Consider the following 12,945-nt stretch of genomic DNA (forward strand, 5'->3'; position numbering starts at 1 on the left):
GTTGGTAATCAAAGTTTACTTAGTCCTTTGGAAAGCCTTACAAACATCTTCCAAAAGTCATCCATTCTTTCAACTTTTTGGTTTCAAAACATTTGAACGCCATTTTAATGGCAGTCGAGGCTGAAGACTGACTCTACAGATCTTAATCCAAAATTGTAATTGTAATTTTTATTAGTACTTTCGTCTCTATAGACAATTTCGAATATTTCTCGACAGAACCTTTCATCTAATCGATTATTTGTTCGAAGATGATGGAAAGAGCTCGCCCGCAAAGCTTTCAGCTTCATATTGGTTGAGTTGTGGGATGCGTTTCTCGCTTTAACTGTCATCATTTAATGGCTATGAGGTGTTTCATCCACCAATAAAAAAGAAGAAGAGGTGTTTCATCTATTTATCAAAAGTTTATAAACCAGTTTTCCAGGAATAAGCTTCAGAATTGAGAAAACTAGCTTACTACTTCATTTCTGGATGATATTTTAGGAAATAGATTCTATCCTTTGCATTTCCAAGCTCATTGCGACCACATTTTGACAAGGTCTTACCTCCATTGTATTATTTTTACAGCAATCAGGTTGTTTGAATCCAGCACTTAAGCCGTTTGAGCGCTTTAGGTTAATCACTTCAAAGCACAAAAGTTTTTTGAGCTTATTCCAGGTGAGTTAACGCAAAAAACACTCATGGACTGAATTTTCAACTGCGAAACGCTACTGACGAGGATGGTTAGGTCCCATACAACATTGTAAGGCGAAAACGGTCGTGGTCGAATTGCAGTGAGCCGGCGAAAACGATGACCAAGCCAGGACTGACAGTAAAGAAATGCTTCCTAACCGGACGTGGATAGTTACGGCTGATGAAAAATAGGTTCCAAGCCGGAATTGAAAGGCAAGGAGATTTCGTGGGTTTCACAAGAAACCGTCTACTTGATTCCCTACGACTAAACGTTTATCCATGTTCTATCAGTAACTGGACCATCTGGAGGAAGCATTCGCCAGGAGCAACCGCCTTGGGTAACAGGAAAAGAATTTAATTCCCTAAAGACAACGACAGTCCACATACATCGATAAAAACCTACCAGAAACTCCCGGAACTTGGTAGGGAGGTTCCTATCCATCCAACTTATAGTCATCGAACTGCAAATGAAGTACATATTTTCAGTTCTGTAGAATCTACCTCCATTCGCTTGACATATTCCAACAATCAGAGTAGTTCACTTTTGATCCACTAAGCTTTTTCTACAACTCTTGTTATCGACCTCCGACATGGTTAAAGCCCGTAAGTTTGCAAGCTTTTCAAACAGATTTCTCGCAAAACAACTTTCGTTCAATGGTCCTTCACACTAGGACTACCAAATATTAGGAGAACAACAACAGCAACAACGATGAAATCCATAGACTTCTATTATGTCAGCAATTCTGGTTCTACCGTTTCGAAGCATTCAATCAATACAGAATTCTCACTCAGATATGCATACCTACATTCCGAGGCATCTAAATGGACTCACCGAAGTAATTCTTAATCGGGTGGTTCCATGGTAGAATCTTGATAGATAGTTAGATTTATCGAATTAAAGTTCCGCCTTCCGGCTATCGATACTTCCCCCTACCAAAAAAAGATATGTGGGACCTCTGCTTCTTTAACCATGTATAGTAGTTCACGTCAGTGTGGAAAGCTCTCTGAGCGCCATTCACTTGTGAGTGGCCAGAAACAATTCTTTTACATATGGCTCAAGCAGCTCACATCTTCCGGTCTTAGACCAAGTATTCTCTGGATAGCCAAAGAACATTTGTTTGAAGGCGAGCTAAAGTGAGAAGGCGAACCATCCCTCGCCAGGGTTATGCGCTGCGTTGGGGACAAACGCTCCCTGTGAACAAAACAACAACCTATATGGACCATAGTTCCTGATAATTTCGATCAATTTTAGGGATCCATATAGAATTGAATATCTACCTTAATATAATATTTACAAATACAAGGTATACGTATGTACTTTTAGACTCCTGCCGCACATTATCTCTGCTAGTATACTCCCTTGTATCTCTTTATAAGCAAAAAACTACCAAAAAATTCGTGAGTCCATCACACCAGACCGCCAATTCCTCCCCGCACTCAGCAACCACATGAAATCTTTCATTGCAAATTATTGGGTGTCGATATATTGCCCGTGTGGCATTCTTCGTATAGCTTTATGTACATATGTATATACAAATACTGTTATGCGCGGCCGGAAGTGCGAGCGAGTGCGAGAGCTAATGTGCGAACGCAGTAGCAACAAGTTGGGAGTAGCATAGTGCCTCAATGTGCTTGTGGCTTCCATTTGTGGCTAAAGACAACCCATTTACTTTTTTGTCGGCTAACCTCGATATCACCAACTGCGGCGTCTTCCTTTTTTCCTTCATTGCTTGCTCATTTCTACACACGCTCGCTGCTGCTAGGTATATAAGATATTCGGTGAACCTATAAAAATCAAGTTGATGGCTTTTCACTGTGTTTGTTGTTCGCCGCAGTGCTGCAGCTCCTCCTGCATATGGATTTTTGGGCTGACACAGCCGCACGCCGCTGAAACCACATGTGTGTGTCTAGTTAGCCACAGCCTCGGTCTCGATAGCGTTGTGAGTACCGCTAAGTGGGTGTTGCGCTCACGACACACGAGAAAATGCCAGCTACCAAAGTTAGACGCAGCTTGTAATTTCTTAAAACATTTTTGTTAATGTCGATCAAAATGTCTCAAGCAACGGGGCGGAGTCTTTGCGTTCATTCCTACTCACACTCGCATTCCCACATTTGCAGCCAAAATCTAAAACAAAGTCAGCGCCCTCCCTCTCCTTCTCAATTAACTCTTTTCTGGGCTCAATGCATTTTTCACTTGTGGTTTTACAAATCATCCGCCGAAAGGGTGTGTGCCAACGCCTTCCCTCTCACTCACTCACTCGCTGACTGGGAGCGCTACGCATTCGCTGTGCAACATCCACAGTCGCATTGTCTCGCCGCTCACCATGTGTGGTTGTGGTTGAATTATAAAACCGCAAGAATTATTATTCACTGCGGTCAATAAGTGTATAAACTTGCCGACCAATGAGGTTGTCTTGCGAAAAAATGTCGCACGACGGCACTCGGAGTGCAGGGTTGAACTGATTGTGGCATTTGAGAAGATAAGAAATGAAAATGGCGTAGCTACTTGCTGTCGCGGTGCCAGGGAGAACGAAGTCGCTACATAACTAAAATTATTTATAAAGGGTCTGGATAGTAAATTGTTGTGAAAATATTGTAGGGGGTTATTTGTGAAAAATATATATTTTGATACCATAAAATACATACATATACATATGTACCTGAATATATACATAGATGTAGATAGTGGTAGGAAATTCGAAAATTTTTGCAAATTTTATGCTGTGTGCTTGAGGTTAGCCGACAAATAAAGGGATCTTCACAAATTTCTAATCTGAAATGTTCAAAGCCCTCTTTAGAGAACTCCACTCTTAGCACTTCTCTATAATGAACTTAGCTTTAGTCACCTAGCGTAGTCAAAAAAAAAAACTAAGAGTGACTCTAACGGTTCATATAGCAATTAAGAATGTTCAAAACTCTCCAAAAATCAATTTAAAAATTATTTGGAAAATTTAGTTTTGAGTACTAAGCGTGAGAAGCGTGAGGCTTAACTTTATAATTATTTTATTTAGGAGGAGAGGTACCAAAGGCTCTCTAAATTACCCTGTTGGACTACAATCGTAAACTTAATCAACAAAATATTGGCGAAATTCAGTGAAAGGTTGAAAATATGTATAATGATATCAAAGATACCAGAGCACTTTATTAGATCTTTCAGTCTATAAAATATATTCAATAGAAGATTATTTTTAGTTGAAGGTTGATTTTTTAGAAAGTCTGCTTAATACATACATACATATATGTATAATGTACTTGACTTCAAAAGTTTTATTTTATTTTTAATTTATTTTAATTCAATTTAATTTATTTTAATTTTTAATTTATTTTAATTCAATTTAATTTATTTTAATTTTTTTTAATTTGCTTTATTTAATTTAATGTAATTTAATTCAATTCAATTTAATTTAATTTAATTTATTTATTTTATTTTATTTTAATACTTAATTTAATTTTTTAAATTAAATCTAATTCATTTTAATTTAATTTATTTTTTTTTTGTTTTATTTAAGTTAGTTAAATTTAATTAATCTTAATTTAGTTCAATTTAATTTAATTTATTTAATTTAATTCATTTTAATTTATTTTAATTTTTTTATTTTGTTTTATTTAATTTAATGTAATTTAATTCAATTTAATTTAATTTAATTTATTTTATTTTATTTTATTTTATTTTATTTTATTTTATTTTATTTTATTTTATTTTATTTAATTTTATTTAATTTAATTTTATTTAATTTAATTTAATTTAATTTTATTTTATTTTATTTTATTTATTTTATTTTATTTTATATCATTTTATTTTATTTTATTTCATTTTATTTTAATAATTTTTTTCAAAAAAAAATTACAACATTCCATCACCACCCTGTATTTGCAAATTACACAGCCTTTCCACAGCAACTCATTGCGGCTACACACGAATGGTCTCCCACTGACAACGTTTCGTGGTCCACCGAAAATATGCTAAAGGTACATAACAACAGCGGCGGCATAGTCCTGCCAACTCGCGCCGCACTTACTCTTCGTATTATTTACTTAATTTCAGTATGAAAGAATGTGCTAAATCCTTCATCCTAGTATATTTCCGGTGGTATATACCTTAAGCACATAACTAAGTGTATATATTTCAGCTGAAACATTGATACTCACCTATTTCATGCACTTATGTATATATCGAACTAAATATTTCACTCAATTTTCGTATATTTCTTATATATACTTATAAGTATATAAGTATTTCCAACTACTCGCACCACAGTGGCACCCAACTACGAGTATATATGTACAATTAAACAGCATCCGAACACTTCCAATGAACTTTCTTTTGGACCTTACACTCTCCCTCGGTTGCCAAGTCAAATGTTGCTAAGCATTTTCTCGGCATTTTTATTATTTATTTCACTTTTCCTTTTTCCATTATGTCCACCGACGTTCTGCTCACTGGAAGCTGCTTTTATCACGTCTTTTTAGGCGATTTTCTTGTGTTCATAAAAGTCTCACTCATTGTCTTCTTCTTCAAATGTCGTTACCGTCGGCATGTCATCGCGCTTTTCGGTTTAATGTGTGCGTAAGGCGAGCAAATTGTTCTTGTTAAACGATACTTTGGTTACGCCGACGGCAAAAACAATATTCGTTTAATAAAAATTAATAGGGTTTCTAAAGAACCAAAATGATTGTGAGATGGTAGAATTTAGACCACACTTGAGTACACAGATCTAGTTAAAAGTTGGAGATCGCGTAACTTCTTTTGCTTGCCTCTTAGCTTTCGCAAAGCCACAAGTTCTTGCATTATCCTAGCGAGCAGTACCGAACATAGAAAGCAAAAGCGACTGCAATGTGGTTACCATTTCTTTGAATTTATTGTGAAGCTTTGGAAGGTGGAAGCCTTGCCAATCTGCTTCGAAATATTCAATGAAAATTATGGTGTCACTATTTAGGGTACAAACTGATCTGATTTGTTCGAATAGAGCCGACGATACACAAATTGTTCGAAAGTTATTACAACGAAGTTAGGTCAGTCTTATGATACAACTATTCACAATTCTCCAAGAACCTTAACCTTGGGAGTGGATCTGAAGAATATAGAGATATGTTAAAAGTTTTCACATTTCTTCAAGAACCTTAACCTTGGGAGTGGATCTGAAGACTATAGATATATGAAACAACTTTTCACACTCTTCCAAGAACCTTAACCCTGGGAGTGGATCTGAAGAATATAGAGATATGATAAAACTTTTCACACACCTCCATGAATCTTAGAAGTGGATCTGAAGAATATGGAGAAACATAGAGTCGAATTTTATTTACGAAATTTTCACTGAATGAGTTTGGACACGTTCTTAAGTAGGTTAGAATTTTGGAATATTCCGCTGAAGACTACTTACCTCCTAGCTTACTAATGAGCTGAAATACGGAAAGTTGGAAAAGAGTGTAGAAAGTGTAAATTGTCAACGAATGTGAAAAAGTCTCTCCCTAAGAATTGTTTATTTTTACATATGTAGTTAATCTTAGAATGTTTTAAGGCCTGTTTATATGAAGAAGACACTTTAGCAAAGCCCACAATCTTGGTCCTACACTTAACGACCTCGCTTTCAAAACTTGCTTAGGATTGTTTGTGTTCATTGCAAGGCCGAAGAATTATTGGAACTAATAAGGTCTCTTGTAAAAAGAGTTCCGGATCTCTGCCCTCGAAGCTGTGCAGAAGGTGCTTTGGTGGAGTCCACTCAATACCTTCTTTTTGACACAATCTTGTGAGACCGAGGTAGAAAAACTTTAATAACAATTTCTTCACTTCTTCATGGCTCCACTAGATTATACATATGTATGTTTAACATTAATAGTATTGGTGGAACTGTGGCGAGCTGAAAACTTTTGTGTGATATAGATCGAGACTATTCGCTTTAGCAATATCCTAGAAAGAAGACTACATTCTCCTAACTTCATTTAACAAACGATTCCTTAGCAAACCTGGGACCATCTCCATTTTACCGTCTAGCTCAAGATCTTTAATATTACTGTCTCAGCTTGATTTCGAACTTACCCCACAAAATGCCGTTAGTATTAATAATGATTAAAAATTCTTCGACATACAAAGTGCTTACAAATCTTCACATTCGTAGCCAATTAAAATATAACCCAAAAACACGCATTCTAAAGTGGCAAGCACTGAGAGGCCGAAAGTGTGTCTCGCGGCAATACTGTTGGTTCCGCTTACATCACACCCACAAACAGCGCAAATTAAGCTAAAGAACAAAAGGAAAACAACTGTGACAATATACCCAAGGCGAAAGCTCAAGCACCTTGCATACTATACTTACAAATGAATATATACTTACCTAAAAGTGGTAGACCCCTTAGAAAAAATTTGCACTAATCTCTTCTCGTTCCTCATTTGCTACCAGCTAAACTTTGGAAGAGTTATTGCATTAATTATTTGGATCTAGATTCTAGGTGGTTTAATCCAGCTACTTTTTTTTACAAAATGCCGTCATAGAGTCGAATCTTACGAAGTTCGAGCAGAATAAGCATGGACACATTCTTAAGCGGGTTAAAAGTTCGCACCAATCTGGTTAGGGGTACTCACCTACAGACTCCATCATTATCAGAGAGAGCGAGATCGCCGTTTCCATTATAACCTTCCTCCTATAAGTCCAAAATGAAGTCTGCTGATAGTATTTACAGCTTATTCAGATGAGACTTACACTCCAATTTCCGACAGGGCGCTCGCATATTAAATAAGAGAACATGCAGGAGAGTACTTAAAAATATTTTACCAAGGAAAGCCCTGCAAAACAGAAACAAACACATATAAATGCGCCAGTTTCAAAGGCTCTTGCAGTTTTGTTTCTTCTTCTTTTTGCAAGAATCTACAATTCTTGTATTTCTTCTTGTTTACATATTGCATAGTTAATACTGTTGCATTGCTGCTATTGTTATTGGTGTTGTTGATTTTTCTCTCTCTCCCTGTTCGTCTCTCTTGTAGTTGTTAATTTTAATTGTTGCGGACTTCCATTCTGACACATTTGTCAACCTCAGCAACAATGACAGAAGGGTAACCTCCGAGTCGCGCACAGGGATATTTACACGGTAAACACTTGACGGCGAAAACACACGAAGCGGTTCAAGTACACTGACATACATACATATGTGAATACGAAATGTCAAATGAATGAAAGGCTTAGCAATGACGAATGCCGGTAAGCTAAGGCAGAGTGAGGAGGAGTGGAGAGGGGTCCTTTTTTTAGCGAGTTGGATGTAGGTGATGTCCACATACTGATATATCAACATATAGATATGTATATACGTACATATGTATATGTTTCAACGGTCTGCAAGTACTGGAAATGCCGCCGGAAATTTCGAAACCCTTTTACAACTAATGCCCTTAAGGTATCGCTTTGTCTCGAATATGTCCACAAAGCAATGTATTCCTTATGATGTATGTTGCAAGTGTACTGATACATATGTACATACATTGGTTCGGAAGCTCTTTATACCGATACAGATTACATCTCTTTTGTCATTTGTCACAATTTCCTTTGTACAGTGCTCATTGAATTATCAAACGAAATTAGTTCAGGTGTTACAACATAAAAATAAATATTTATAGGTTTCTTCTTATTCTGTTATGACGTAGACACCGCTTACACGGTTATAGCCGAGTTAACAACAGCGCGGCAGTCGTAGTGGAGGTCTTCCTTTTTCTCTTCTTCCACCGGCGGATACTGAATCGAAAATCTTCAAATCTATAGTGTTCTGTTCCATCCAGACAACATGACCTAGGCAGTGCAACCGGTGTCCCTTGATTCGCCGAACTATGTCAATGTCTTCGTATATCTCGAATGCCTCATCGTTCCTATACTGGGGTATTCACCGTTGCCAAACTGCAAAGAACCATAAATTGACCGCAAAACTTTTCTCTCGAAAACTCCTAAGACCGACTCATCAGATGTTTTCATTGACCATGCCTCCACAAAATATAGCAAAAAAAAGAGTGAAGAGAGACTTGTAGAGTTTTGTCGTCTAGAGAGGACTCTACTTTTTAAATGCCTACACAGTCCAAAGTAGCACCTGCCAAGAATGATTCTGCGTTGGATTTCAAAGTTGTTATTGTTGTTAGCGTTGATACTGGTTCCAAAATAGGCGAAATATTCTTCAAATTTATGACTGTCAACGTGACATGCGAGCCAAGTCGCAAGAGCAACAGCTGTTTGTCAAGTCGAAGGGACAAAATTGGGAATCTTCTTATCAGAAACATTGGACGACGCTTGGTATCGAACGGCTCATAGAGCTACTAACCGAACCAGAACTTTTGATGTTGATGTTGCTCAACGTTATCTTACACAGCCGTATTAGCTTTTAGGGGATTCCAAGTTCAGACATGGTGTTATAGAGGCACTTCATTTTTGTGCTGTCGAAGGTGGCTTTAAAATCGACGAATAGATGGTGTAGGTGGTTTCCAGGATTTGGGGCATGGTGAAAGTCTGATCGATAGTAGAATTTCCAGTTATAAAGCCACATTGATAAGGTCCAATCAATTTGTTGACGGTGGACTTTAATCTTACACACACTACGTTCGATCTCTAAAATTTTTTACCAGCAACTCTAAGTACTTTTCTTCGCAGAATGTCCTTTATGATGGATATAATGTATATTTTTGAATCTTGGGGGAGTAACTCTCCATAGTTCACACACCTAAACCAATCAAACCTACCAAGCTCTATTCCACCACCATTCTCCCTATTCTCCACTTATAATGTTCCAATGTGGGATCGGAATTTGCAGGATGAAACATGTCCTATTTACGGTACTCTTTTTGAAAAAAATTCAGCTTTATCGGGACGTCGAGCAAACATGCTTTTTATACCCAAAACATCCACCAAAATCATTCGAACGGACTCGCGAGAGATGTCGAGCTCCCCTGGCATCTATTTAGCACTTGGCTGACGATTTTCAAGCACCATATCCTTCAGTTTTTTAATATTTCCATCAGTTAAAGAGATCGTCCAAAACGAGGCATATCTTCAACGATCTCACGACCGTCTTTGAAGGCTTTTTATCACTCGTAGGCTTGTATTTTTGATAAAACTGAATCAACGTAAAAATATAATAAAAAACGTAGTATATACTGACGTATACCGACTTAAGCAGCTGCCGTAGACAAACTGGTGGACAGATCGCTCTCATATTTAGCATAGCAATTAAGGACAGTCCAACCAACTTACCAAAATACATTTTTTGAAATATCATTTACCCGGCGAATACTCGATCATTTGGTATTCATGGATAATTATATTTTTTATATTACTAACCATTACCTTCAGCGCCATCAGTAACTCCATTTAGCTTCTTTCCTCATCAATGACGGCTCAATATTGCCTAATTTCGTATAAACTCGCCTTTTCTTAGCGAATCCAGCGTCCGACACAAAAGTAGGCATATGTTTGTATGTATGTATAAGTAATATATGCCAGAATACAAAGTACTTACAGCGACTTGGTTTCGATTACACACATGGGAGCCGTAACCGCGTTTTATGGTTTGTTTCCATTGATCAACGGTATTTATTTCCTTTAGCTTCTTTATTACGCCACTCTTTTTTATTGCCGAAATGGCAAATTGTATGTAAGCACGAGTATATACGAAGGTAATTTGGCAATATGCCGCTTAAAAAGCAGCCCCCTTCCCGCCCGCTGTAGTGACAAGCGCTAGCTCAGCCGCAAGTTTTTGTATGAGAAGGTGAGTTTGAATGCATGTATGTGTGTATGTTTGAATGTATGTATGTTTAAATGTTTGTATGTATATTTGAATGTATGTATGTGTTTGTGCATATGCTATTTTTCGCTATTTGCGGGGAGTCATTTTTTGCGCAACCCCCTTTCGCCAGCATTTTTTTGCAACAAATTACGGAGGGTTGCGTTAAATAGCCCTTTTCTGCGGCGCTACTATGTTCTGCCATCGATAACTGTAAATACAAAAACATGTTCTCTTTTGTTATGCAAAATTTATTTGAGAGAAAAAAACGTTGCAATTCATTTATGTGATTTGTAATTTGTAATTAATTGGAACTCTCACAAAAAATACCGCGGCTCTTTTCAAACTACCTTTATATACATACTTATACGAGCTTGACCGAAAACCTTTCCACAACCAGCTCACCCTCACTCCTTATTGGGCCGCTCAATGTCATTGGCATTTTGCTGCGACCCGTTACGTGTGGTGAATGAGCAAAACCACGCGCCCTCTCCCGCTCCGCCTTTTATGCTACTCAGCTTTTTTTTAATAAGTTGCCGCAATACTAAGGTTCTCTGGTGCCGAATTAAACTTCGTCAATAAATTTTTGTTGACCATTGGAAAAATACAAAAAAAAATATTATAAAATGGTCCTCATCGATAGATATTTAATACATATCCACACACATATGATAATCTCTGACGAAAAAAAAAACAAAAAAATAATGATGTCGGAGTCGAGTTCTTCCACCTCTGTCAATAAAATTTGCCACAACAACTGTTACTATAACAACAAGTGATGCTCAGAAATAATGACCAAATACAATAAAATTTACCATTCTCGTTCATAATCTACTGCTTACTGTCCATCCGATAACAATCCACCGATAGAGTTGGGGTATCGCACAGTGGTACATATTCTCGAATTAATAAGCAAATGTATAGAAAGCTAGGTTGGAACCTGCAGTTCCAAAATTATACCAAATTCACGCTCTTCAAGATTCTGCACATACATAAGATCAAACTTTTCAAAAAATGCAATAACCAACCCTTTTGAGACTCTGGTCCACAGTTCGTTGAGTGTGAGCTTCAGCGGAGCTCTCTAAAATATTCCGATTAAATGTCCGTAAAAAAAAATAGAAATGATATTTTTTATGTTGATCATTGCTAAGGAGATTTCTAAGCCTGCTAACCCCAACTCAAGAAATACATTAGACTAAGCAAGGACTATCGACTATAGTGAGCATGTAACGACGAGTTTGAGCTACTTCCTTAAGACTGCTTCGAAGAGCGCTATCATTGACCACATTGAATATGTGTTACGCCAATGATCGATGAGTCTTCTTAAAGGTAACTGGTACGCACACCTTGAGCGAATGAATTTTTTTCTTTTTGATCCAACCAGCCAAAAATGTATTACCGGCGACTAAACTTATGGAAACAGATCGAGGTAGATCGAAATGGCAGGATCCCAATATTAAAAAGTTACTCTTAGTAAATTTACAGCCTGACCCAGCTGAGCAACGCCGTCATCCAAAAAACAGAGCTTTGCAATATCCAGAGTCTATCTATGATCTATATCGTTGACCTCAGATACTGTCATCTTGTAATCCAAAATCGATGGGCTTTCTTCGACGAAATATACAACGAATCTATCAAAGAGTTCTTAGCAAGTAAGTTGTCTTTACTGCGAATATCGACACTTATGACATCAGATCGAAGCAAAGATACTTGCCTGTGGTTAGAAACATGATTCGTTTAGCATTATGGATGGTTCTGATATAAGACAATACCTCAAGCTAAATGAATATTGCCGTACTGAGATTCGTGGAATCAAGTCGAAAACGTCGTGTTGGAAGAAAAATATTGTTTTCAATATCTACGGATTTTAACTTAAATCTAGTCTACATAATAGAACATGAGTACATGCCATAAGCACATAAGAGGAATCAAGATGGAAATTGGATCGCCTGTCATGAGATCAGCTATCTTCATATGTCTTAGAAAGCTCTCTCGATTATGGCGGTAGAAAGTGGAAAAACACTTGACTACTTATTTGACCTAACTCATAATGGAATACTTAAAGATTTGATAAGGACCCAAGAGAAACGGACCAAGAAACAATATACAATTTGAGACCTTTAAACGAATATGAAAACGTTGCTGTGTCAGAATTGCAAAGACAAGTTCTTCTAGCCATTTAGTGCAAAAGTTGGTAGATTAGATCCTTAAGTTTTAAGTTTTGAAAATTCGTAAAACTACCCGTGAAAAGAGGATCGACACCACCACCTTTCGTCGATTTCAAAATTGCTTTTGACAGCACGAAAAGGAGCTGCCTTTATACCGCTTTGTCTGAATTTGGTATACCCGCAAAACTAATACGCTTGTGTAAATTGACGTTGAGTAATATCAAAAGCTCCGTCAGGATCGGAAAGGACCAACTTCGAGCCGTTCGATATCAAACGAGGTTTCAGAAGGCGACCAAACGTGCGACGTCTTCAATCTCCCGACGAACAAAGACCAATCTCTACAAGTCTCTCACCA

General features: G+C 37.2%; 1 protein-coding gene across 2 annotated transcripts in view; it reads right to left on the reverse strand.

Annotated features, from left to right (window-relative positions):
* The window catches only part of LOC105226986 (uncharacterized), an 89,490-nt gene extending 84,011 nt beyond the window's left edge, over window positions 1-5,479 (reverse strand). The window contains exon 1 of one of the 2 annotated variants that reach the window (XM_049455236.1): window positions 5,000-5,479. The gene's annotated coding sequence lies outside the window, so the exon portion shown is untranslated. Of the gene's footprint in view, window positions 1-4,818 lie in introns of both variants that reach the window. The other variant, XM_049455235.1, reaches the window with a different exon arrangement.
* Window positions 5,480-12,945: the final 7,466 nt, after the last annotated feature.

The sequence above is a fragment of the Bactrocera dorsalis genome, chromosome 4 (assembly GCF_023373825.1).
Source record: "Bactrocera dorsalis isolate Fly_Bdor chromosome 4, ASM2337382v1, whole genome shotgun sequence".
In the NCBI taxonomy this organism is placed as follows: Eukaryota; Metazoa; Arthropoda; class Insecta; order Diptera; family Tephritidae; genus Bactrocera; species Bactrocera dorsalis.